The sequence below is a fragment of the Pan troglodytes genome, chromosome 12 (genome assembly GCF_028858775.2).
Source record: "Pan troglodytes isolate AG18354 chromosome 12, NHGRI_mPanTro3-v2.0_pri, whole genome shotgun sequence".
In the NCBI taxonomy this organism is placed as follows: domain Eukaryota; kingdom Metazoa; phylum Chordata; class Mammalia; order Primates; family Hominidae; genus Pan; species Pan troglodytes.
Window position 1 is genome coordinate 14,035,702 of NC_072410.2, and position 24,178 is coordinate 14,059,879.

The 24,178-nt window shown below is 42.6% G+C and overlaps 1 protein-coding gene across 10 annotated transcripts in view; it reads right to left on the reverse strand.

Moving 5' to 3' along the window:
• ST6GAL2 (ST6 beta-galactoside alpha-2,6-sialyltransferase 2) overlaps nucleotides 1–22,905 on the reverse strand; it is an 85,279-nt gene extending 62,374 nt beyond the window's left edge. The window contains exon 1 of one of the 10 annotated variants that reach the window (XM_009443039.5): nucleotides 22,664–22,905. The gene's annotated coding sequence lies outside the window, so the exon portion shown is untranslated. The other 9 variants (XM_063788771.1, XM_009443035.5, XM_009443040.5 and 6 more) reach the window with 9 other exon arrangements.
• Nucleotides 22,906–24,178: the final 1,273 nt, after the last annotated feature.

Here is a 24,178-nt window from a genome sequence, read left to right on the forward strand (position 1 = left end):
TTGAGTAACAAATACCTGGATTCAGATACATTTCCAACATAAGTTTTTTTCATTTATTAGCTGTATCAACTTGGGCAGGTTATTACACCTCAGATCAGTTTCTTCAACTGGAAGACAGATGTAATATCATACAACCTAGCCCGCCTTCAGGAAGATTTTAATTGGGCTCCACGGGAAAGGCAATTAATGTATCGCCAGGCACAGATGCTCAAAGAATCTTCATTCTCTTCTTGTCCTTTTCCCTTTTCACACTTTCTAATGGGTTCTCTAATAGTCTGCAATAGCCACAGCTTTTAACAAATCTTCCAAAAGGAACTCCGACAGTAAATTTGATTCCTACTCAGTAGTGTGCTATTAAATGTTTTACAATCATCTCTCAGGGAGGGGAGTGGAGGAAGAACCCTGATTGTTAGTGTTTGCCCATTCTATGGTGTAAACGCTTCCACTATAGCCAATTTCAAACTACCAATGGGATGTTACTGAACGGAACTGGGATGCGATGTGCAAGAGCTCATCATTGTATGAGTATTTCCACCACACAGATACAATAAAAGTAAATAACTTCCGAGAGCGCAGATAATATGAAATAAATTGCAAAATGAAATAAAAGAATCAGAAAGTGATGAGTGTGGAGTATTTGCCATCTTTGTTTTTAAACTGGCTCACAAAATTCCTGAAAACGTACAAGCCAACTCCTGCACACTACTGTATCTTACTCCATCAAGAAAACTCTGCCCTTAGAAGGGTACTAATTCCAGGCATTTCAGCCTACCTAGAGAGCTTTATTTATGCAGGACCCTTTAAACAGATGCAGAGAGCACATGCTTAGAGTTTCCACAGGGGTGAAATGTGGCTACAAAACAGTATGTGTCTACGTGATACTGACGTGCTGTACATGTGCATCAGTTCTGCTAGGGAAGAGCCTTGTCTGGGGAGAAAGAAAGCTGTACAGTGCTTAACACATGAAAACACCCGGTCAGCAGGTAACAGTAACAGGTAGTAAGCAATAGTAAAATTCGTTACACCTCTTCTCTCCATCTCATCCTTATTACGAACATTTATTTATGTGGCTTAACTTTTACCTTAGGTCCATCCTCGTTGTAAGACACTAAGCCACGATGTAACAATTTTTAGGGCCCATGTCAGACATGTGTGACACTCTCACTTTAGACACAAGGAAACGAAGGTACAGAGGAGGAAAGCAAGTTGCCCACACTTAAAGGGATGTGGGACTGGAATTCAGGCCTTATACTTTTATAAAATGGATTAATTCTCCAAAGCCTTTAGGCTACTATGTTTCATTTGCTTATTCATTTGTACACTGTTTTCAAGAGATAATAAAATATATTTGTCACTTATAAAATTTTGTTTGCAGCCTGCTCAGTTCCGGAGGTGACATTTAATGACCCTGACTTGCATTTGCATTAGGTTGTCTTTACCACTATAGAGCCATCACATTGGAAAACTTGCTCAGCAGTAGAAGTGGCAGGAATTAACTTTTATTAAAGGCTTATTAGGTACCAAGGATATTAGTAATAAATTATAAAGATGGCTTCATTTAAACAGAAGAACAACCTATGAGTTAGGTAATATTATGGCCTCAATTTTATGATGAAGAAATGACGACTCCTTGAGGTTAAGAATCCATCAGAAGTTTCTAGGGCTGGCTTGCTGGGCATGTGACTGTGCAGTCATGTGGGACCCGACACCCAGAAGAGCCACACTTGTTTTAATGTTCTCCTGCCACTGGCCTGAAGTTCTCAATAACTCTGTCTTTGACTTTGTGTGCTGTACCTCAAGTCAGATGGGAGAGAGTGGAACGATGAAGCAGACATGGGTCATATGTGTGCCACATCCTGTCCATCGTTCCTTGCTGCCCACTTGAAAGTTGTCTAACATTCATGATGCCTCATGAGCACAGGACTCTGGTGAGGTCACAATGCTTGGGAGTTCAGCAGGACTCAAAACGAGTGCAAGGTGAGTATGGTACCTCTACGACAAGTGGAGGATCCCGCAGCTCCCAGAGGCCATGCTTTCTGTCAGAACCAGAACTAGCTTCAAACACAAAAGTAAGGCAATTGTACTTTAAGAAACACAACCAACCAAGGCCCCTATCATGTCCTTTCTTATTTCCTTGTATTGGCCAAACACTTGTGCTCCAAATGGTGACACAGAAGGAAATCCCTGCCTTATTCATCAGGAAGCTGAAGGTAGAACGTGTTGGTAAAACACGCATGTATCAAGAAGTAAAATAAAAACAACAGAGTTAGTTTTTGGCAGTGTTTCCTCTGTTCTGGTCAGAAAGAAATACATAGGAATGTAACAGCTATGAAATACAAATTGTGTAACTTCAGTGATTATGCAAACAAGTTAAATGCTTTTAAATTTGCATTTAAAACTGGCATTGCACGAGTTAACAATAACAGAAAAAAACATACCAATAATTAAATTTTTAATTTTTCTTTACTTAGAACATTAAAAATACTGTGACAATTCAAGAAGCAAGGAAGAGAAGGGAAAGGAGGGCAGGGAAGCAGTGGGAAGGAAAGGGCAAAACATTTTGTTTTAGTACCTTGGAGGGCACTTCTTTCCTGTTTTTTGAATAAATGGCTCCACATTCTAATTTCACACAGGGTCCCACAGCCAGCCCTGGCTGTCACATAACTTGGAAGCATCAGAGTCAGTATCTGAATCCAAACTGACTCCAAAGCTCCTTTGCTTTGACCCCATTTTATTCAGCCTTTTATTTTAAACAACAGGGCTCTTCAGTTTCAGAAAATTTTTGTCATGATTCCACTGTTGGCAATCTGGACATGTGACAATTGTTTATCCCTCTTTCTTTTTCTTAACTTTTTCCCCTTTCTCTGAATCATTTCAGCTGTGCTTTCTCCATTCATTGAACAAGTATTCACTCTGTGCCAGGGACATCTAACTCTGTTACCCGGTGGTGCATCCGCAAAGCCTATGATTTTGGAGACAACAAAGGCGAAGTCATTTCTAAGAACCTCAGAAATCCCAAATGACAAGGTTTATGCAACTTCAAAGTCCTTCTGCTTTTTTTTTCCTCCTAATACTTGATTACCTCTCTAAGCAGAGGCTGCACTTCATGCAGGTCTAATCTTTCAGGGCACAGTGTGGTTAGGAACCCACCCCCAGCCCGACCCCCGCCGCCAAAATGAGCACTGGCTGCTAAGTAGGCATTCAGTTTCAAAGAGGGTTTGTTCCACTGAACACCAAATGTGGACTAGAAGCAGCAGATTAAAATTCTGTTTGCTTGTGTCCCTTGGAGGACTCAAAGTCAGGGGATTTCTATCCAGGACTTTCTTTTTTTTCTTCCTCAACCTCTCCCTCCCCCCACAAAAGCCACTGTCTGGGTTGTAAGTTAAATCAATCATAAGTCATCTCAAAGAATAAGGTATTATATAAGAAGGTAAGGCAAGAGCGAAACTAACAAACAAAACCCTATGCCACTTACACTGCTTAAGAAAGAGCCAAAAAATGTACTAGACATGATGCCAATTCTATTTCTTTTAATTCTTCTGTTGTGTCCTAATGATACTAGCCACAAATGCTACCTTTGAGCCCAGCACAGCTGTGCTGGCTGGCAATTTAAAATACTGTTTGTCAAAAGGAACCAGATCATTTACGCTCACTTTACAGGGGAAGGAACGGAAGCCTGGAATACGGTTAATTTTTTCATGGTTTGTTAAAACAGAAGGAAAAGAAAGAAGGAAAGAAAAAGGTAACTCACACATCCCCGCAAGGTGCAGGGCCTGGAATTTGAGACTAAATCTGTGGACTCCAAAGCCCCAGTCTCTCCTCACAGGCTGCCCTCTACAGGTTACAAAGTGCATTCATGCACCGCGCATCTCAGTGCCATACGGATTTCAGATTAAATGTCCAATTCTGACCTCAGTTTTACTGAAAATAAACTCTTCATAGGTCATAAATTTTTAGAACCGGCCATAAGAAACTAAATATCTGTGTACAAGTCCCAAAGCGAAGATCGCTGCACCGGAAGCCTCTAGCAGTGCTTCAAACATGCTTGCTGCTAATACTTAGAACTGCCGTTATCAGAGACAGAGATGGGAGATGAGAAAGAAACAGATTGGGAGACTAGAAACTGAAGAATGCCAAGGAGAGAATCCAATATGACAAAACTGTCATCAATCTACCATCTGTGTAGAGTTTGGGGGTTTCAGAGACAACATCATAGGTCAACTTGTTTTTCAAATGTCTGAAATTGTGCCCCCACATGTGTGAATTGTGGCTAGACAGCATGAATCACGGAGTGCAATACAAAAAAGAAAAAAAAAACCACTTATGAAATGCATCATTGAGGGAGTGTCATTACATTCTGCTCTAAGCTGGTGGTAAGATTCAAAGTAGACTGGTGGTGGGCCATTGCTAGGTTGTAATAAAGCCACATCTATGGTGAAAGGAGTTTCTTTTATTTAACAAACATCTATGGAAGAAATCTGCTAACCACTGGGGATATAAAGGCAAATGAGATGAGCTCCCATATCTTAAGAACTGGTGGCAGGGGAGGGGTGGTGGGCTTTGGAGGGGATTTGGGGAGTGGTGAACAGAATATTCCACAAGTACAAGACAGATACTCCAGGAGAGGAAGGCCTGGAAGGGAGCTGCAGACTCCCTAGAATTCTTCATTTGGAGGGGAGGGGCACCTTTCAAACAGGTACAACCAATGGGGAAAGGGGTGTGGGCCTCTGGCAGCTTCCTTGTGCACAGAGCTTGTCTTCTTCCATTGAGATATTTGGACAAAAACCAAACTAGGGCTACTCTGTTAATTTTCTGCAGCAAACTGTAACACATCTTGTTTCATCCTTTCATCTTCTCCCGCAGGAACTTCAAAATATCGACCGCCCTTTAAACTCAGGGATAACTGCTCCCATCCTAGGAAGCCCGCAATTTGGAAATGGGGCAGAGAGGCTCCAGCTCCCACCCAGTCAGGGAGGGCATGGGCTGACTGTTTACAAAGTGCAGACGCCCCCTCCTGCTGCTGCTTTGGCTCTCTGGGCAGAAGCAGGGCCTTCAAAGCTGTCAGTCAGACCTTTGAGAACATGAAAGAACCCTGGGGAGGGAAGAAAGGGTTTGTTTGTTTTTAAGCTCTTCTCATTAAGTTGACTGATAGGGAGGCTCACACACAGCGGTGGGGGGCATCCAAGTCTAATGTTTAAGCCTAGACAGCTCCAAGGGGACACCCGTTGGCCGTTGTCCCTCGCACCTGCCCAGATGGCTGGGCCTCCGACTGTCCTCTCTGCACCTCACCCCTTCCCGACACCAAGCAGGACTGAACAGAGGGCCCTGCCCACAAGGCACCTGACCTTTGAGCCAGGGAGACAGCCAATCCTAAATTGTGGAGACTGCAATGAGGCTAGCCACTGTGCTGTGCCACTTTCCACTTCAGTGGTGTGATGGACCAACACAACTAACGAAGGTGACGTACCTGGGGTCTGTCTGCAAGATGGCCAGTGAGAGGAGGGTGGGAAAGCCAGCTCTGTACAGGCAGTCACCTGGGGGATGGGGGGCGCTACAGTCTGCTGCTTTTTGCATAGGAATCGTCTGATACCCACAGACTGAGATTCTTCCCACCCTTCATTGGCCAGAGAGAGAGTCCTGGAATTGTGCAGAGCCCCCAGCCTGATGCTAGTCTTCTTTTTCCTGGACACCAAGAGACAGCCTTTCTTTCCAAAAACGAATAAAGATAGTTATTTTGATGTATAAACTGAATGTTTAATAGTAATTCACTAAGAGGGTGAAAAATGTGAAAACTTCCAGTTAGCTCGGATAGTCATGAAATGCAAACAGGTAAACCCAGGCCACTTCTTGTTAGATCCATATTATTTATTACCAGTTTTCTAGGAAGCCACAAAATTGTGTTTACTTTCACTGCCTGAGAGTACACGTTCTCAAGGAATATAAATCAGTTGAAAAAGCAATCTAACAAATAAACAAGCAAAACACCAAACTCATTACTAAAGGTGTGCCCAGGCCAAGTTCATCTCTTCTCCCAAAAGCTTGAGATCCTTTCAAATCCAGTGCCAATATCCAATGATTATGGGTTTCCTGAAGAGTGCAACATTCTTCAGGTTCACAGGTTGGTTTAGGCACAGGATGAGGGCTTCCTAGACATTAACATTCCGGAATACAGTCACAGACCTTTCTAACCACATCCAGTCATCTAAAAACTTCTCCAGGACAACAATATAATTAAAAAGTGCAGAGAAACCAACCAGCAATGTAAACCCTATTAAGATGGCATAGCACGGCTCATAAGGAAAATGAAAAGGGCTTGGGGGTGTGCGGGGATCTAAGATCATTAAGCAAAGTGAAAGAATTTTAACAGATTTTTAAATTTAATACAGTCATGCCATGCTAATGACAGAGACACATTCTGAGAAATGCATCCTTGGGCAATTTCATCGTTGTATGAAATCACAGCATGTACTCACAAAAAATCTAGATGGTACAGCCTACTGCACACCTAGGCAATGTGGTATGGCCTATTGCTTTGCTCCTAGGCTGCAAACGTGTACAGCATGTCACTGTACTGCATACTAGGCAATTGTGACACAATGTATTTGTGTCTAAACATATCTAAACATAGGAAAAGTACAGTAAAAATATGGTATAAAAGATTTAAAAATGGTACAGCTGTATAGGACACTTATCATAAATGGAACTTCCATGACTAGAAGTTGCTCTGGGTGAGTCAGTCAGTGGTGAGTGGATGTGAAGGTCTTAGGACATTACTACTTGCTACTGTAGACTCTATAAACACTGTTCACTTAGACAAAGTGTAAGTTTACATGAAATTTACAAAAAAATGGTTTTCTTTCTTCAATAATAGATCTTAGCTTAAGATTAGTAATTTAGCTTAGTAACTTTTTAACTGTATAAACTTTTTATTTTCTTAGAACTTTGGACTCTTTTGTAACACTTAGCTTAAAACACAAACACATTGTACAGCTGTACAAAATATCTTTATATTTATTCTCTAAGCATTTTTCTATGCTTAAATTATTTTATTTTTCATTTTTTAAACTTTTTTGTTAAAAGCTAAGACACAAACCCACAAATTAGCCTAGGCCTACACAGGGTCATAGTCATCAACATCACTGTCTTCCACCTCCCACATCTTGTCCCACTGGAAGGTCTTCAGGGGCAGTAACACGCATGGAACTGCCATCACCTATGAAAGCAAAGCCTTCTTCTGGAATCCTCCTGAAGGACCTGCCTGAGGCTGTTTTACAGGTAACTTTCTTTTTTATTAATTAGAAGGAGTACACTCTAAAAGAACGATAGAAGTATAGTACAGTAAATACACAAACCAGTAACACATTTATTACCATTACTTTATTATCGTTTATAATCATTATCAAGTATTATGCCCTGTACATAATTGTATGTGATAGACTTTTCTATGACTGGCTTATAGTAGGTTTGTTTATACCAGCATCACTACTAAAATACACGTAATGCAGTAATGCACACTGCAGTACAACCTTACAACAGCTACAAGTCTCTAAGAGATTGGAATTTTGCAGCTCCATTATAATCTCAGGAGACCCCTGTGTTATATGTCGTCTGTCACTGACTGAATGTTGTATGTGGCACTTGACCGTATACTATCTGAAATAACAGCAATGCTGAAGTGCTCTAGGAACCAACTTAGGTTCCTAATAGAAGATCAAGTTTTCTTCTTTGCCTGGTGCATGAGTCCAGGGCCAAACCTGAGTTTGTGCTTATGTTGTGGAAATCAGGAACAGCCTCAGGCAGTGGTGGGGACTGCCAAGCTGACACAGTCAGAATAACAACCACTAACAGTCAGCATCCATGAAGTCACTGAAGTCCTTTTAAGTTGCTTATGAAGGTGACTTAAAATGATTGCCACGGATGTGAGGACATCCACACTTAGGCTCTTCTTTCCTCACTTGTACGAGAGGTCCCGGTGCCTAACGTAAATGGAGAAGTGACATCATTTATTCAAATGCCCCACATACATCCTTTTGTTATTTATTTATTTATTATTATTATTTTGAGACGGAGTTTCGCTCTTGTCACCCAGGGTGGAGTGCAGTGGCATGATCTTGGCTCACTGCAACCTCCGCCTCCCGGGTTCAAGAGATTCTCCTGCCTCAGCCTCCTAAGTAGCTGGGATTACAGGTGCCCGCCACCACACCCAGCTAATTTTTTGTATTTTTAGTAGAGACGAGGTTCCTTTTGTTTTAAACTTCATGTGCTTTCATTACATCCTGTGAAGTTCTATTTAATACTGAAGATCACTTAATGTTCCTAACTTCAGTTGCAGGTAATTTTTTAAATTTCGATTCTAGTACAGGTTCAGAGTAAGGAAAAGAGTCCTTTTAATTAACTGACATGTGCCAGGCATGCCCCTGATTTTAGCCTCGCCTTTGGGAAGCTGCAAAATTTCAAAAAAACAAAATAAAACTAAACAAACCGCTTACTCAGAAGGATGTGAGTCTGGGAAGAGATTCTGAAAATATACAAAGTTCCACATAAACTCTAATGACTCCAAATGCTCACTAACCCTTCATCTCTCTCCGTAGATGTCCCCAGCCCTGTGGCCGTCTCCTGCAGGGAGCGATGGCAGAATGAGGTTGTGGCCATGCATCTGATACTCACAGGCAGGGGACAGCACAGCAGCTTCCTGGGCTTTAAGCTAAAGGTGTGTGTTAGTTTCTCCATCTGCAATGGGGTTGGGCTAAACCCAAGATCGAGGCCCTGCATTTATAATTCTTCATGGACAACTGATGTTGTATACTCCCACTGGTGTAGAACTACCTTTTTCAAATTTCATAGATGATTCTTGGGCAGGCAGCATAATAACAAAACACTGCTGAGCCCATTCATTCTGGAACGGCCTTATTATCACACCAGGTGCTGAAAATGTATGTAGTTCTAATTGTAGGATTTGACAACATTTATGAATCCAAGACAAAGTGCTTTTATAAATTCTCCATGGACAGATCCAACCCAATATATTTCTAATTATTTACTGATTACACATGTCCATTAGTTCCGAATGCTTTGCTGAAGGAAGAAACAAAGATGCTGAATGCTATTTTTAATCATTTTCAACAGAAATGAGAATTTCAGGTTTTCTCTGTGAGATTCACAAGTGGCACAAAAATTATGAGGTTGAATGGTTTAGCAGTGATTTCCTAACATTGCTAGTAAATGTGTTTCTCCAAAGTGATTAGTGGCAACTCTGAAGTATAAGACAGTGTATGTGCAGAATGGCCCATCTGGGCCATGGTCTCTTGTCCTTAGAGAATGTTCTGTTTATAAATAGATCACTAGAATTTGAGGAGCTCTATTCATGGAGATTCAACTTGAAGAAAGAGGGAAAAAATCCAACCTACTCTCTTTTGTTTCAGAAATCACATTTAGGGAGTGGACAGCCATCCTTTCAGTCTAATAGGACTCTTAGATCCATCCATTCGACATAGATTTATGAAGAACCTCCAGGGCTCAGTACCACACAACATGCTCGATAGCTGGGACACGGAGTTCTGGAGGCTGCCTGCAAGGAACTTACAGTTTAGCAGGGATGGGAAGGGAGCAAAGTCAATTATAACAGAGTAGCAAGTGTAGCAACAGAGAAATGATGCTGTGCTGCAAGTAGGGATCATTAAATCATGTTAGGTGTGTGTGTGTCAGGGAAGGCTTGCTGGTAAGTTAATGGGAGTTGGTGGAAGTTAGGGGTTGGGAGGCGGGCAGAAGGAGAGGGAAGGAACCAAGTCCATAACAATCGGGTCAAGGAGAGATCCTGAAGGTAGTTGTGGCTAAGAGGGGAGTAGGAAAGTGGAGACCATGAGCTTGGATCCAAGCCAGAAGCACATGATGTTCTAAAAATGGCAGACAGTGTTCCATATGCAATGGAGGACGACTGGGGAATCTAAGGAGAAGAGAATGCAGCACAATTGAGCTTAAGGTTTGGAAGGAGGACTCTTGGCCAAAGCGGCAAAGGGATGGGTATGCAGGAGCGGAAGAGTGTATGGAGACATCTGTAAAATGAATTCTAATATAAAATGCTCTGTTAGCTATAAGCAGTGCACTGCTTCCCCTCAATTTTTTCCTTAAAGAGTAGGATAAACAGGTGATGCTGAAGCCCAAGAAACTCTTCACTCCCTAGAAACTGTAAATGTCACTGTTTCCATAAGGGCAGAGACTGTGGACAAGCATATGAAGCATAATCACATATTTTCAAGCCACTTAAATAGCACGTGCCCAGGGGCACATTATAGACAAGCCAGCATTTGCAGCAGCAGGTAGCAGAGGCAGCTTCCTCTTCAGGAAACAGACACCAAATCATTCGAACCTTAACGCTGTGTCAACTTTGGCTGCCAAATATGCAGCTCCATACCAAATGGTACCATTTACATCTGGCTCTGTATTTAAGCCAACTTCTTTGGCTTTAAGAAAATTCTGAATTTATACAATATAATATGAGTACATCGGATTTTCATTAGGCAGTCTGTCTGTTCTCCTTTTTTCACTTTTGAAATCACATTTATATTTCTTATTCTCTTCCATTCTACTAAATTTTAAGATATCACTTTACTTTTTTTGTTTCCTTTTTTTTTTTTTTTTTTTTTTTGAAATGGGGTCCCACCCTTTTGGTCATCCAGCCTGGAGTGCAGGGTGTGATCTCAGCTCACTGCAACCTCCGCCTCCCAGGATCAAGCCATGCCCCCAAACTCAGCCTCCAGAGTAGCTGGGACCACAGGTGAGTGCCACCACTCTTGGCTAATTTTTGCTATTTTTGGTAGAGATGGGGTTTCACCATGTTGCCCAGGCTGGTCTTGAACTCCTGAGCTCAGGCAATCCACTCATTTTGTCCTCCCAAAGTGCTGGGATTACAGGCATGAGCCACTGCGCCCAGCCCATTCCACTTTTTCTTTATATTCCTTTGAACTTTAGTTTTTGGTATCATGGACACATCTCTCAAAGCTGGTCAGCACACTCCAAGTACAGACCAGCAACTGATGGGGTATGGGACAGGCCTGGACTGGGTTTTTATATTTACATTCATTATTTCCAAATTGTAATGTAGAATTTCTCTATAAGAACAAAACTACAAGGAATCTATATGACTTTAATCTTCCATGTCCTGATGAACTTTTCCTGATGAGCTAGTTCTTTAAAACATCTCCTAAGAGAATTCTAATTATATTATGTAGAAAAGCTTCTAGAACTGACCATATAGGAAGCTTCCATATTATAATTGGGATAGAAATATATCATCTAGAAACAACAGAGATTCCTTGGGCTAAGAGTCCTATATCAATGTCCACTTGCAATATTAAATTTTTTCCAAATTCACAAATCAGAGGCTACAAGTTAAATGCCAAATAAAATTGAACTCAGTTAGTAGATTTCTTTTTTTGTAAATAGATGAGGTCTCGTTCTGTCCCCAGGCTGAAATGCACTGGAGCAATCATAGCTCACTGCAATCTTGAACTCCTGTAGGCTCAAGAGATCCTCCTGCCTTAACCTCCTGAGAAGCTGAGATTAAAAGTGCAAGTCACCATGCCTGGACACAAATTTCATGTTTAAAGTGTTTTTTTCATATAAATGTTGTATGTCCAGCATTATTTTTAATACACTGGAATATTTTAAAATACATCTTCAAGATTTAGAGTAAAATGTACTGGCTTGCACTACATCTTAAAATTTACTTTTGGTCTTCTGGTTATAGTCTACTGAAGGAAGATCTAAAGCACTGAACAAACGGCAAAACTAAGCTCTTCTGTTATAGCAATCCTGGGGTTTTTATAACGAAATGAACTTCAGACAGCATGAAAGTTTCAATGATGAACAAATATTGAACTTTTGTATTTTAATAGCACAACCAATACTTCATTCCTGGTTAACTTTACCTTAATTATTTTTTTAAAAAGATAAATTGTTTAAAAGTTATTTCGTTTAAACTTTAAGCATAAACTGGTGAGCAGGTGACACAAAACTAATCTGCTTTGATATAAATGAGAATAGTGAGTACCCATTGGGGGACAGTGACCAGAAGAGGGCATCAGGAGGCTTCTGGGGTCTTGGTAAGAATTGCTTCTTGATGTGCTGGTTATATAGGTATATTTAGTTTATGAAAATTCATCAAACCGTACGCATGCTCTGTGCAAGTTGGCACTGGCAAAAGATTTAATAATTAATTTTTTCATGTAGCAATTTTCTGGTTAAGGTATACGGCTGAAGAAAACACGACAGATAGGGTAACTGCATAAAAGCCGGAGTAAACCTGTGCCTTGGAGGTAGCAGGCGCCACAGCTTCCTTCCTCTGCATTGTGGACAGAAGCGGCACATTGGTGAGAAAGACATGTGCTTAGAGAGGCAGAAAATGAGGAAGAGAAACGTTCAGGACTCCAAAGAGGCTATTTAGAGAGAAAAACGGTGGTAGGTGGGGGAGTAAAGACGACATGTTTCTTTGTAGCCTTTTCTCCTCCCAAATTCCATTTGACATCATGCAGAGATGTTCATTTGACATTTCTGGTTTGAAGACTATGAGGGGAATGCACCCCATGGGCCAGCGGTTACTGACTACAATACCACCTTCAGAAAGTTTAGGAAATCCTCTTATGGCCTTCTGTGATTTTCAAGCTGGGGATATAGCCAAGTTGGCTTCTTGCAGATCTTCGATCCCAGAAGGTGGTTTGGGGGCAATATTCCACCTCAGTCTTTTGTACCTGAAGTTGATGAACTCTGACATGTGAGATTACATGGAGCTGACAATGTCACATGAAAGTAAATCTGGATTAAAATATTACATATACATGTATATACACACGATAGAAGGCCTGCGAGCTCCACACCTTCATTGTGTGCAATGATGTTACTCGCCCAAGCGTCTGAACACATCAGCACCTATGAGCTTCTTTTGGTAAAATTTAGTATCTACCTCCCATTCTACCATCATAAACAATGGGGCCTGTGACTTAAGTCTCTATTTCTCCCCCACCTTAGAGACTGTCAGTACCAAATGAAGAAAATTTTATTTTGAAGTGCACAGTTGAACATGCCAAGAGGCTTAACCACATCTCTATAAAAATATTTGGTTGGCACCTACACAAGATAAACAAGAGTGCTCAAATACCTTACTGCATTCATTCATCCTTATTTTCTACCCACCATATATACATAAAACAAACAAACAAAAACAGGCGTGAGCACCTTCCTACAATTCTGTTCCCTACAACCTCTCCACACAGACAAATTTGAATGTTACTTAAAGGAGAAACAAACCAATCAATATGGGTATGCCTTTCAGTTCAGTGAGGAACAGTTCTAAGAAACAGCCTTGTGACCAAGGTCCTACTGTCTGGGTTGAGCAGGGACCTGAAGGGCTGCACCCTGGTGCCTGGCTGGAGGTTGTGCCCACCACCCTGAAAATTGAGCGGCTATTGCTTAGGTGCTGGATGCACACAGTAATTCCCAAACGAAATCTGTACGCCCGTCACAGTTAACCCTCTGCATCCGCAGGTTCCACATCCACAGATGCCACCCACCATGACTCAAAAACATTTGGAAAAACAAATAAATACGAATACAACAATAAAATACCAATAAAAATACAGTATAGGCTGGCATAGTGGCTCATGCCTGTAGTCCCAGCACTTTGGGGGTTGAGGCGGGAGGATCGCTACAGACCAGAAGTTCAAGACCAGCCTGGGCAACAGAGTGAGACCCTGTCTCTCCAAAAAATTTTAAAAAGTAACCAGGTGTGGTGGTGCCCACCTGTAATCCCAGTTACTCAGGAGGCTGAGTGGGGAGGATTGTCTGAGCCCAAGAAATTGACGCTGAGGTGAGCCATGATTGCACCACTGTACTCCAGCCTAGGCAACAGAGTGAGACCCTGATTGTAAAAGACAAAGACCAGGCTGAGCGTGGTGGCATGTGCCTGTAATCCCAGCATTTTTGGAGGCCAAGGTAGGAGGATCGCTTGAGTCCAGGAATTCAAGACCAGCCTGGAGAGAACAGTAAGACCCCTATCTCTCAAACAGAAATAAAAAAACAAAACCAGCGTAACTGTTTAGATAGAATCTACATTGTATTAGGTACTATAAGTAACCTAGAAACAATTGATTTAAAATATACAGGAGAATCTGCCTAGGTTATGCAAAGATACTATGCCATTTTATATCAGGGACTTGAGCATCCATGGATTAGGGTATCCATGGAGAATACTGGAACCAATCCCCTAAGGATACTGAGGGATGACTATATTTCTACATCATAAACCCACCTCTCATTTTCAACACAGTGTGGTAAGAACAAGATTGAGCTAATTCGGGCAATTGAAAGACAGGGATCGACATGGAGTAAAATGAGTTTGTTTAGTTTTACCTGTAAGACACACACATTAAGCACTTGATTATACTCATGGGCTTCCAAATTATAATTGGGATAGATACACACCATCTAGAAACAACCGAGGTTCCTTAGGCCAGGAGTCCTTCCATTACCCCTTAAGAAGCACATTGTGTAATACAGTCTAAAGCTTTCCTTTCACCCACTTCTGGTTCTACATCAAATACTGTGCTTAACAGTCATGAGACAATACTGAAAAAATGCCAAACAAAAAAAATTAACCCTGCCTCTTCTGTGTATGTATCCAATGGTGATATATGGGGTATTAGTGGGATATGATGATAATACAGCATGATGTGTTTTAACTCTGTGGGGCAAAGTGTAGAGTGAAGCAAGTAACAAATGTTTAGATTTAACTTACGGAAGCAATCACATTATTTTAAAGCCATACCTTTCTGACACTTTCCTACTACTATCAATTCAACTTTGGAAACTCTCCCACCTCAAATAGTTAATGAAATAACCTACTTAAAGGCACCCCATGAATGTTATTCTAACATATCAAGTATTGAGTCAGGCCAATTACTTAATTAGTTCAACTTTCCCAGCTACTAATTTTGAACATCAGGCAGAAGAATGTTTTTTAACTACCCTGTCACTCAGAGGGGGTAAGCTGCCCTGTAAACAACAGAAATTATAGACCAATTATATGCATATTATAGACCAATTATATACATATCTAATGTATATAATAGAAATTATATATTATAGACCAATTATATACATTATAGACCAATTATATATTATTATATAGACCAATTATATATTATACATACATATAGACCAACTATATACTATTATACATATAGACCAATTATCTAGACCAATTATATACTATTATATATAGATAATTTATATATAGATAATCTATAAACTATTATACTCTATTATACATATAGACCTATATATACATATAGACCAATTATATACTATTATACTTATAGACCAATTATATAGACCAATTATATACTATTATACTTATAGACCAATTATATACTATTATATATATACATATAGACCAATTACATACTATTATATACACATATAGACCAATTATATACAATTATAGACCAATTATATACATATCTAATGTATATAATAAAATTATAGACCAATTATATACATATCTATACATATATTGACATACTTTTAAAAGAAAACCATATTACACTTGTCTATTTCCCATTTATTCATAAATTATTTAAAATTTACCTTAGAAATTAGAGCATATAATTTTCTTTTAAGATAACTCTTAGGCTTATGGTTTTAATTATTTTGCCTATGTCTATAGTGACTAAAAGACACTATAATTCAGGGCAATTCCAAATAGTCATCTGCTCTCCAGAAAAAAGATTGAATAACCTATAGTATTTGGTGAACTTCTGGCTGACCTAAAACATCTCAAGTGGTTCATCTCTGTCATCACAGAGAACAGCTAACCAATATGTAGGATTCCAGTCATCAGCCTGGGGCCAGGTTCCCCGAAGGACCTGCCTGAGAAGACAATCTCAAAAGTTAGTCTCAACAGTCAAATGCATTCTGCATTTCACCAAAGGGACCAAGGGAGTAGAGGTTCTTGCATGTTGAGCATGATGTCTGCTGTTGTCATAAAGAACATTTACACAAACATTCACATTCACATATATGTACACACGTAAGTATGTTTTCCATATGTATCCTATTTATAATAAACTAAGAGAAAGTTTAAACCTTAAACATTTTTGTTGGTTTCTCACAAGCCATGTAATTTGGAAGATAAAATTTTCCCAAAGATAAGCCACATAGGAAAAAGAATGTTCTTCCTTCAGTTGGAAGGGCTAGGCTCTTGTCCTGACTTTGTTAGGCAATAGCCATGAATCCCAACAATTAATGCTGAAGTATCCTAATTCAAGTTCCCACTCCTGATTGCTGATGTAACAACACATAATGCAGGAATTTATTCCTCTGGTACCTACTTGCAAGTGTGTGAATGTGTCTGTGTGTGTATGTGTGCACATGTGTTCTTTTGAAAGACATTCCTCTTTTTCATATGAAAATTTCTTTTATTTATTTATTTATTTTCTGAGATAGGGTCTCACTCTGTCACCCAGGCTGGAGTGCAACAGAGTGATCATGATTCACTGCAGCCTCAAACTCCAGGGCTCAGGTGATTCTCCCAACTCAGCCTCCTGAGTAGCTGGGACTACAGGTGCATGCCCTCACACCTAGCTAATTTTTGAAATTTTTTTTGTAGTTACGGGGGTCTTGTTACATTGCCCAGGCTAGTCTTAAACTCCTGGGCTCAAGCAATCGCCTGCATCAGCCTCCCAAAGTGTTGGGATTATAGGCACTGCACCAGGCCCATACAGAGATTTCTAATGGGGTATAGTTTCCCTAATTTTAAAATATAATTTACATAGCAAGATCCCTCTTCTAACAGTACAAACAAATCCATTCATTTAATCCTATATGTACAGTTCCATTTTGTAACTGGGTTAGCTCTATCATTTAGAAAACAAATCCCATATTAACTGTACTTTTTTCTACCCATTTGAGGTCAGTGGCACAATTATGGGTTTTTGGCACATAGCAATATACTTACATTTCAGAAAAGTCATCATTACACTTTCAAAGAAGCTACTTTTACATTTTACTTCTGAATAATGAAAGCTATTGGATTATCTAAGAGACTTACCCTTTCCCATATTTAATTTAAAGCTAAGTCATTTTAGAAACCACAATTACCAACATGCAAGAACCTCTACTTGAAAAATTTGTAGAATTTGAACATGGAAAACCAATTGTTTTAAATTTAATAAAGCATTTTTCTCTCGGGCTCAAACAGTAGAAGCAGCCCAGAGTAGAACTTAGTGTGAATTATAAACTTCTGAAAACAAAGACTTATAATTAAGATATTGCAGAATTTTTCTTTACAGTGTATTCTCTAATGCTTTAGCCAATGTATTTTTAAATGTCCCAGGAGACTACTTTTTGAACTTGCTCTCCTTACCAATCCAGTAACTCAAAGCAGATGGATCATTTTCTTGAATCTTAGCCTAAATTTTTCCTTGGAAATTTCACTTGATATGACATGCTTCGTATCAGCCCAAATTTCATTCTAATAATGACTGCCTGGATATTCCACATTTCATAGCCCATTTTTAAGTTGCAGCTTAAAACTTTTTCTGCTTCCAGGTTCTGATGAACACATGCTTTCTGTATATATGGGCTCCCTGACATCCTCTTCCATCATATACAATCTTCCCCATCCAGCAGGCTCAGCCTGATTTGAGGACATGAAAATTTATAGTCTTAGTTGGTCTCTGGCCCCACACAATTACAGGAGTTGTCATTCTTGTTTTCCTCTGTTGAGGGGATCTCAGTCTAATAGCATGGGTTTTGGACACCCAGACACAGGTTCAAATCCCAGTTCTGCCAAGGCACTTTACCTTCCTGAGGTTCAGTCTTCTCACCTGTAAAATGGGCACAATGATACCTCCCAGGATTGTGGCTAAAGTACACTTTGATAATCTGTGCAAAGCAAATGGCAGGATGTAGTACATCATAAGTATAAATTAGTTACTATTATTATTCTTTGAATTACTACCATCTCCTGGGGCTGCACAGGAATTAGCTTTTAAGTATGCCACAACTTACAATTATCAATTTTGTGGAATCTCACACCAGAAGACATGTGGGAAAGGATTTAATGTAAGCCTTCCTTTTCCAGCCTTGGAAACTGAGCTCTGATAAGGCTGTCTTTCTCCAGTGCTGGTCACTGCAGAAGCACTGGCCAATAGCTTTCCTTTGCTCTCTAAGAAAGTCCAGTGCAAAACTACAAACCTAGCCTTCACATGCTTCTAGCTTTGTAAAGCCACTGCATGCCTTCAATTTGGACTTCTTCCCTAGACAAGACCACAGACGGCAGCAGAAGCCAGGATGGCACAGAACAGTTCCATCCAGATAGAAGTCCTCCACAGTGGGCAGCATGCCTCTGATGTCATTTCCATGCACAGAACAATTCTCCCAACCAACCAGTAGGCCCTGGGTACTGTGGGATAATCAGAAACCCGCAGGTGGCAAAGTGAAGATAATAGTCACAACTGCTGGGACCCTGCTTTCACCAGGGCTAGGACCAATGCTGGAGCTGGACCAGATCACCAACTCCTGCAAAGCCTTAGGACTGCCCAGGTCACACTTCATCCCCTTTAAATGTATTTCACCTGTGGACTAGGTGGATGCCAAGTATTTTGAATTGCAACTGTTCCCCTATCCATTCAATGGGAGGGGTGGGAGGTGGCTGGGACCAAGCAAGGGTAAATTTCAAATTTTGGAAGGGGCATAATAAATCCGTGTTTCTCTAACACTGATATCTTCGCATTGTGTACTTAATAACATTTAGAAAGAAATTTCTCAAAAGTTGGAAGGAGAGCTTTCGGAAAAATGGTAGGTATATTAAACTGAAAATGTGGTAATCCACTAACAGTGGCTGGTCATCTACAGCCCATTCAGTGTTTGGCATTGATATCAACAATTGGTGTAAGAACATTGAAAATTTCTGTGCAAATATGCATCTGTGTTTCCCTTCCACTTTCCAAAATTAGTATATAATTATATGCGATTGTTACTTTTATAGTCATTTGGGAATTTCATCCCATTTTTTCTAAGGGATGAGATTTCAGATTTCAATGCTTAGAAAATCAAAGCTTAACATACACCTGCCATGAGGGTACTATCTGATTCCCTTAGACATTTATGCATGCTGAATTAAGTACTTAATTTAATTTAAGCAATTAAATTTTAAGATCGTATTACAGAAAATCCAGGAAAAGAAAAAACTCAATCAATCAGGAATAACACAATACATTTAAAGAGCAAATGCATTAACAAAGACTGTCCTTATTATCATGCATAAGATATTTTTATTCAAAGTCTCACCCATGAGGTAGCAATCTGCAAACTAATTAAGAGCTTCCCAGCGGACAAATATCTCCAAGTTTTTGGAAAGGAACCTATCATTTATTTACCTAAGCAGGAGTGGCAGAAGCCTAGAAATCAGTTTGTCTTTCAGAAAAGATTTAATCATTTGAGAAATGCTTGGATAAATTCTAAACCTGGAGGGTAAAATTTCAGTCAGTATCAGTATAAGCAATAGACCAGAGCCTCACACACTGAAATCATCTCAGAAAGAGGAGAAACTCGGGGGTGGGGGGGTGGAACCTCCAGAAACAAGCACGTACAGGAATTTTTTCAGCAGTCCCTTCACTATTTAACTAATCTTTGCTGGCTGGATTGGCCACAACTCCCTAGACTCAACTTATGTCTTCACCCCACAGAGTAAACCTTTTCCCTCTTAATTATCCTCATCAGAAACTCAACACAGATAACTGCCCTCTTCTGCATAATAAATCAGTCACATATTTTCAAATGTTAAATTGTCTCAACTTTGAATCCTCTAGTCTAAAAATCCTGAATTTTGTATCCTTGCTTCCTAGATCCTGTGCACCACATAGCAAACTCACCAAATGTTGGTCCTTGCTCTGACCTCACTCTTCCCAGGAGTATCCATCCAAAGCCTCTCTAAACTGTGGAGCTCAGTACTCCATATAAAGCAGTGACTCCTATCACAATCTCTATAAGAGATTTAACTCAAAACTCCAGAAGCTTTCACAGCACCAAGCAAAAATGTAAGATGCTACCATTTGTATCTATTGCGGCAAAAATTGGATAGAGTGCTTTTTTAACTTTGCAGTAAAATTCAAGGCACTTCACCTATTATTTTAGAGTTTCATCAGTTTTGAGCACAATATCCATTCACCTTTGCCAACAGTTTCTTTTAATGCATTAGTACAAAATTCCTCAAGTGGTATATAAAAATTTTGGTTGTCAGTTCCAGAAAAATAATGGGGGAAGGAGAGTGGGTAAAAACAGGTTCAAGGCCACACATCAGTTTTCCTTTTAAAAAAAGTTTTAACCCTAAATTTGCAGCGCACATATATATATATACACACTACACACACACACACACACACATACATAATATGTGTATGTATATACATATACATCTATATATATAGCACTTCACTTTATTGGAATTCTTCCTTGGTCATAAATTATATTTCAAGTTGGCAAAAAATGTTGATCAGAATTTCAAAAAAGGGAAGCATCAAAGTAACCAGCATGGGGTTTTTCAAGTGTGCAGAAAGTTCTCTAAATACAAAATGTGCTTCCAGCCCACCAAAGACCCCCCTCACCCAAGCAGGCAGTCCTCGGCGAGGAGGGCCAGCATGCCCCTTTATGGTCAGAACGGCAGTGGTGCAAAAGACAATGATTTCAACCAAATATGGTTTGCCTCTCGCCAAATTTTTCGCATGTCCAATAAAAATAAGTTCACAAAAATCCAGCCAAGCATTACTTTCCCCCAAAAAGTGCTTCTCAGATTACAAAACAGCTTTGAAAGTTCAGCCTGACAAAACAAATATGGTACTAGGAGGAGAGACCTGGAAGGCAATCACAAAAAGTCTCATTTAAATTCCTGGAAAGCACAGCTTCTCCAAACACAGCTATTCAGCTCTTTGGAAGGCAGCACTTGCGGGAGCCATTGAGTTTAACTTCACTCAGTCCCCCAACACAGAACCGGCAAATCCGAATGAGATGGACGTCACACTCCCTACTCAAAAGAATGCATCAAACATCCACTCCGTACACCGCGGAAAGTAAACCCAAAAGCGGAGTTTGCCGCCTGCCAACTACATAAGAATTAACACTCGGGTATTTAGGATTCTAAAGATCCCTACTACCCCAAACATTATAGCCACAGAGAACCAGAAATGAACAGAACACACTTTAACCTTTAAGAAGTGCAGTTTTGTACGGGGGTTGGCTGAAGAAAGACAAAAATCTTCACTCCCTTCCAGAGCCAAAAGAACCAAAATAAAAGATCACCGTTACTGAGCCACAGGGGCACAACTGTATCCGCCCGTCCCCAAAGCGCAAGCCGTCCTCCCGTTCGCTTCTCCAGAATTTCCTGCTTTTCCCCAAACCACCTTCAACATTCCCCAACACGGGTCTGGCTCCTAAACACGAAGTGTAACTCCGCGCACAGCAGCGCGGAGGCTGCAGCGCCACCAAGGAAGGCGTCGCCCACCCTTACCCAGTGCCCTCCCTTACCAGCCTTCTCCCCACGCCGCGCCTCGAAGCGCACGACACCGTGGTGCTCGGCGCTCCCCCTGGCAGCGCGGCACTGGAGTCCGAGGCGTGCGTGTCACATTTTATTCCCCGGCAGCCGCTCGGGTGCGCGCGCCACGCGCTCCCACACTCACACTGACGCCCGCTAGAGCTGGGACCCTGGCCGGGGTCCCCGACTCACGCCGCGGAACTTGGGGGCTGCAGAAGGCGAGTGCGCGGCGGGAGTCGTCCTGCCGCAGGCTCGAGTCCTCCTCCTGCCACCGTGGGGTCTCGGAGCTGCCCCGCGCTCCCGTCCCAGGCGGCCTGCGGGATCACCTCTCCGGGGCCAGCGCTGCTCCGCGCCGGCGGCAGCTGCAAGCGCGGGCGGCGGGGCACAGCGGGTGGCTCGGCCTCAAAGCCGGCGGGAGGCTACGCTCAGCCCCGCGCCGCACGCCTCATTGTTTCGGGCAGCGCGGCGGCGGCTCCCGCGGCCAGAGGAACCGCGGCCCCGAGCCCCGGGGAGAGGCGGCGGTTCCCGGCCCACGCACCGAGGCTGCGCCGCGCCCCGCCCCCGAGCTCCGCTCGCCCCCTCCGCTCGCCCCAGAGCCCCCTCCCTCTCCGCCATCCCTTTCATCCTTCCCGCTCCAGGCTCACCTAGCTGGCGGGAGCCGGGCACTGGGAAGTTGGGCTGCCCCCTCCCCGCGCCCCCGGCCCGGCAGCTCGGCCCGCCGGCGAGCGCAGGCGGGGCGCTCCCTGGCTGCGCGCGGATTTCTGCTTGTCGCGGAGAGTGATTGCAGACTTGGGCTGCGTGGGGCGGTGCGGGGCAGCACGGCTGCCTAAAAAGGCGTGTTTCTCCCCGGCCGCCGCCTCCATCCAGCCCTAGTTCTGCCGAAGGTTACCTGCACAGTACCCGCCTGGCACCGCGCCTGGACACCCCCAGGGCACTCGGGTCCCGGGCGGCGGCAGGAATGCAGGAATGCGCACAGGCTGTGGGCGGCCGAGAGGGAGTCCCGGCGCCTGCCCCCGCGGAAGTGAGTCTTTGTGTACCCTCTCCAACACCTCCCCCCGCCAGCGCCGAAGGCCGGGCTACCTGCGCGCCTGGCAGCGCGTGGCAGCCGGCTGGGTGGGGCGCAGGGGAGCGCAGCATCCTCCCCGGCTCGCTAGCTCCCTTTGTTCATCTCGCTCAACCAGGCTCCGCGCTGCCGCCTGGCCCTCGCTCCCAGAGCTTCTCTAAGGATATGGGATGGACTTGGGAGCGGGCCACCTTTCATTTGGGAAGGGTAGCTCGCCAAGTCCGGTGACGGTGCTCCCTGGAGACCCCCACCTGCCCGCCCCTCCATACTGCCGGTCCCCAACCCCAAGAGGGACGGAAAGTTCTTGGGGTAGAAGCCGGCGGGACACGTGGTGAAGCAGCCTCCGGAGCCAGTGGGCGGCTGCGAGCTGGGCAGCTGGAGCCTGCGGGCGGGGCCGCGGGGAGGTGCCCATCGAGTAGTCCGTCTGGTCGCGTGCGGAATGTCCACTTGTCACCGCGGCCCTTGCGTTTTCTCGAGACGGCGGCAGCTGGTCCTAGGACCGCAAACCGCGCCGCCCTTTGTTTGCTGGTAAATACTCTCCTGTGAACTTCAGCGTGTCTCTCCGCGCGCACTCCTGGCATTGGGTGCCCCACCCCGCTGGTTCTCTCGCGGACCCAAAGAGCTGTTCAGGTGTAGGGGAATCCCAGGTAGATGGATAATATTGCTAAGGTTGGGCCCATCTCAGGGGGACTGGTTAGTCACCCCTCACCCCACCCCACACCCTCAGTCGCTAGAAGGACACACGTTTTGGAGACAGAGATCTTCCATTAAATGTATTATTTAAAAATCCACAAGTACTTTTATTCAAGTAATTTAGACTTTTTTTTAGGGGGGAAAAAGCAATTAACTGGCTACCCAATTCATTCAGCATTCATTAGTGCCTACCTTAGCCTGGAACTCTGAGCTAGACAGTGGGCGCCCAGAACTCCCTCAAAGAGTTTACAGAAATGTAAAACAGCACGGGAATTAAACTAAAATCGAGTGGGTATAATGCACTGTGTTCAAACAAAAGTGTTGGCCGAAAACGCTTACTCAGTATTTCCCCAATTGTATTAATTATGTCTGACACATGGAATTCTGCGGAACTGCCTGAATGAACAATGTGTTACACAGATATTTTTTTAAAAAGAAAAATTATATTTTATAAATGTGAAATACATACAGTGTGGTTAAAAGTGACCAAAACAAAACAGAAACAAACAACCTGATAGAGACCCATAGCTGGTGGGGATAGAGAAAGGAAATACTGCAGAAAGACTCACCTTCTTAATAGTAGAGGGGCGCAGAGGGGGTTGCAAAGTCTGTGGGCTTCTGTTTCTCTTCTGTATAATGGATGTAATAGTACCTACCTTCAGCCTGGCGCGGTGGCTCACACCTGTAATCCCAGTACTTTGGGAGGCCCAGGCGGGCGGATCACGAGGTCAGGAGTTCGAGAACAGCCTGGCCATAATGTTGAAACCTGTCTCTACTAAAAATACAAAAATGAACCAGGCGTGGTGGCAAGCGCCAGTAGTCCCAGTTACTCGAGAGGC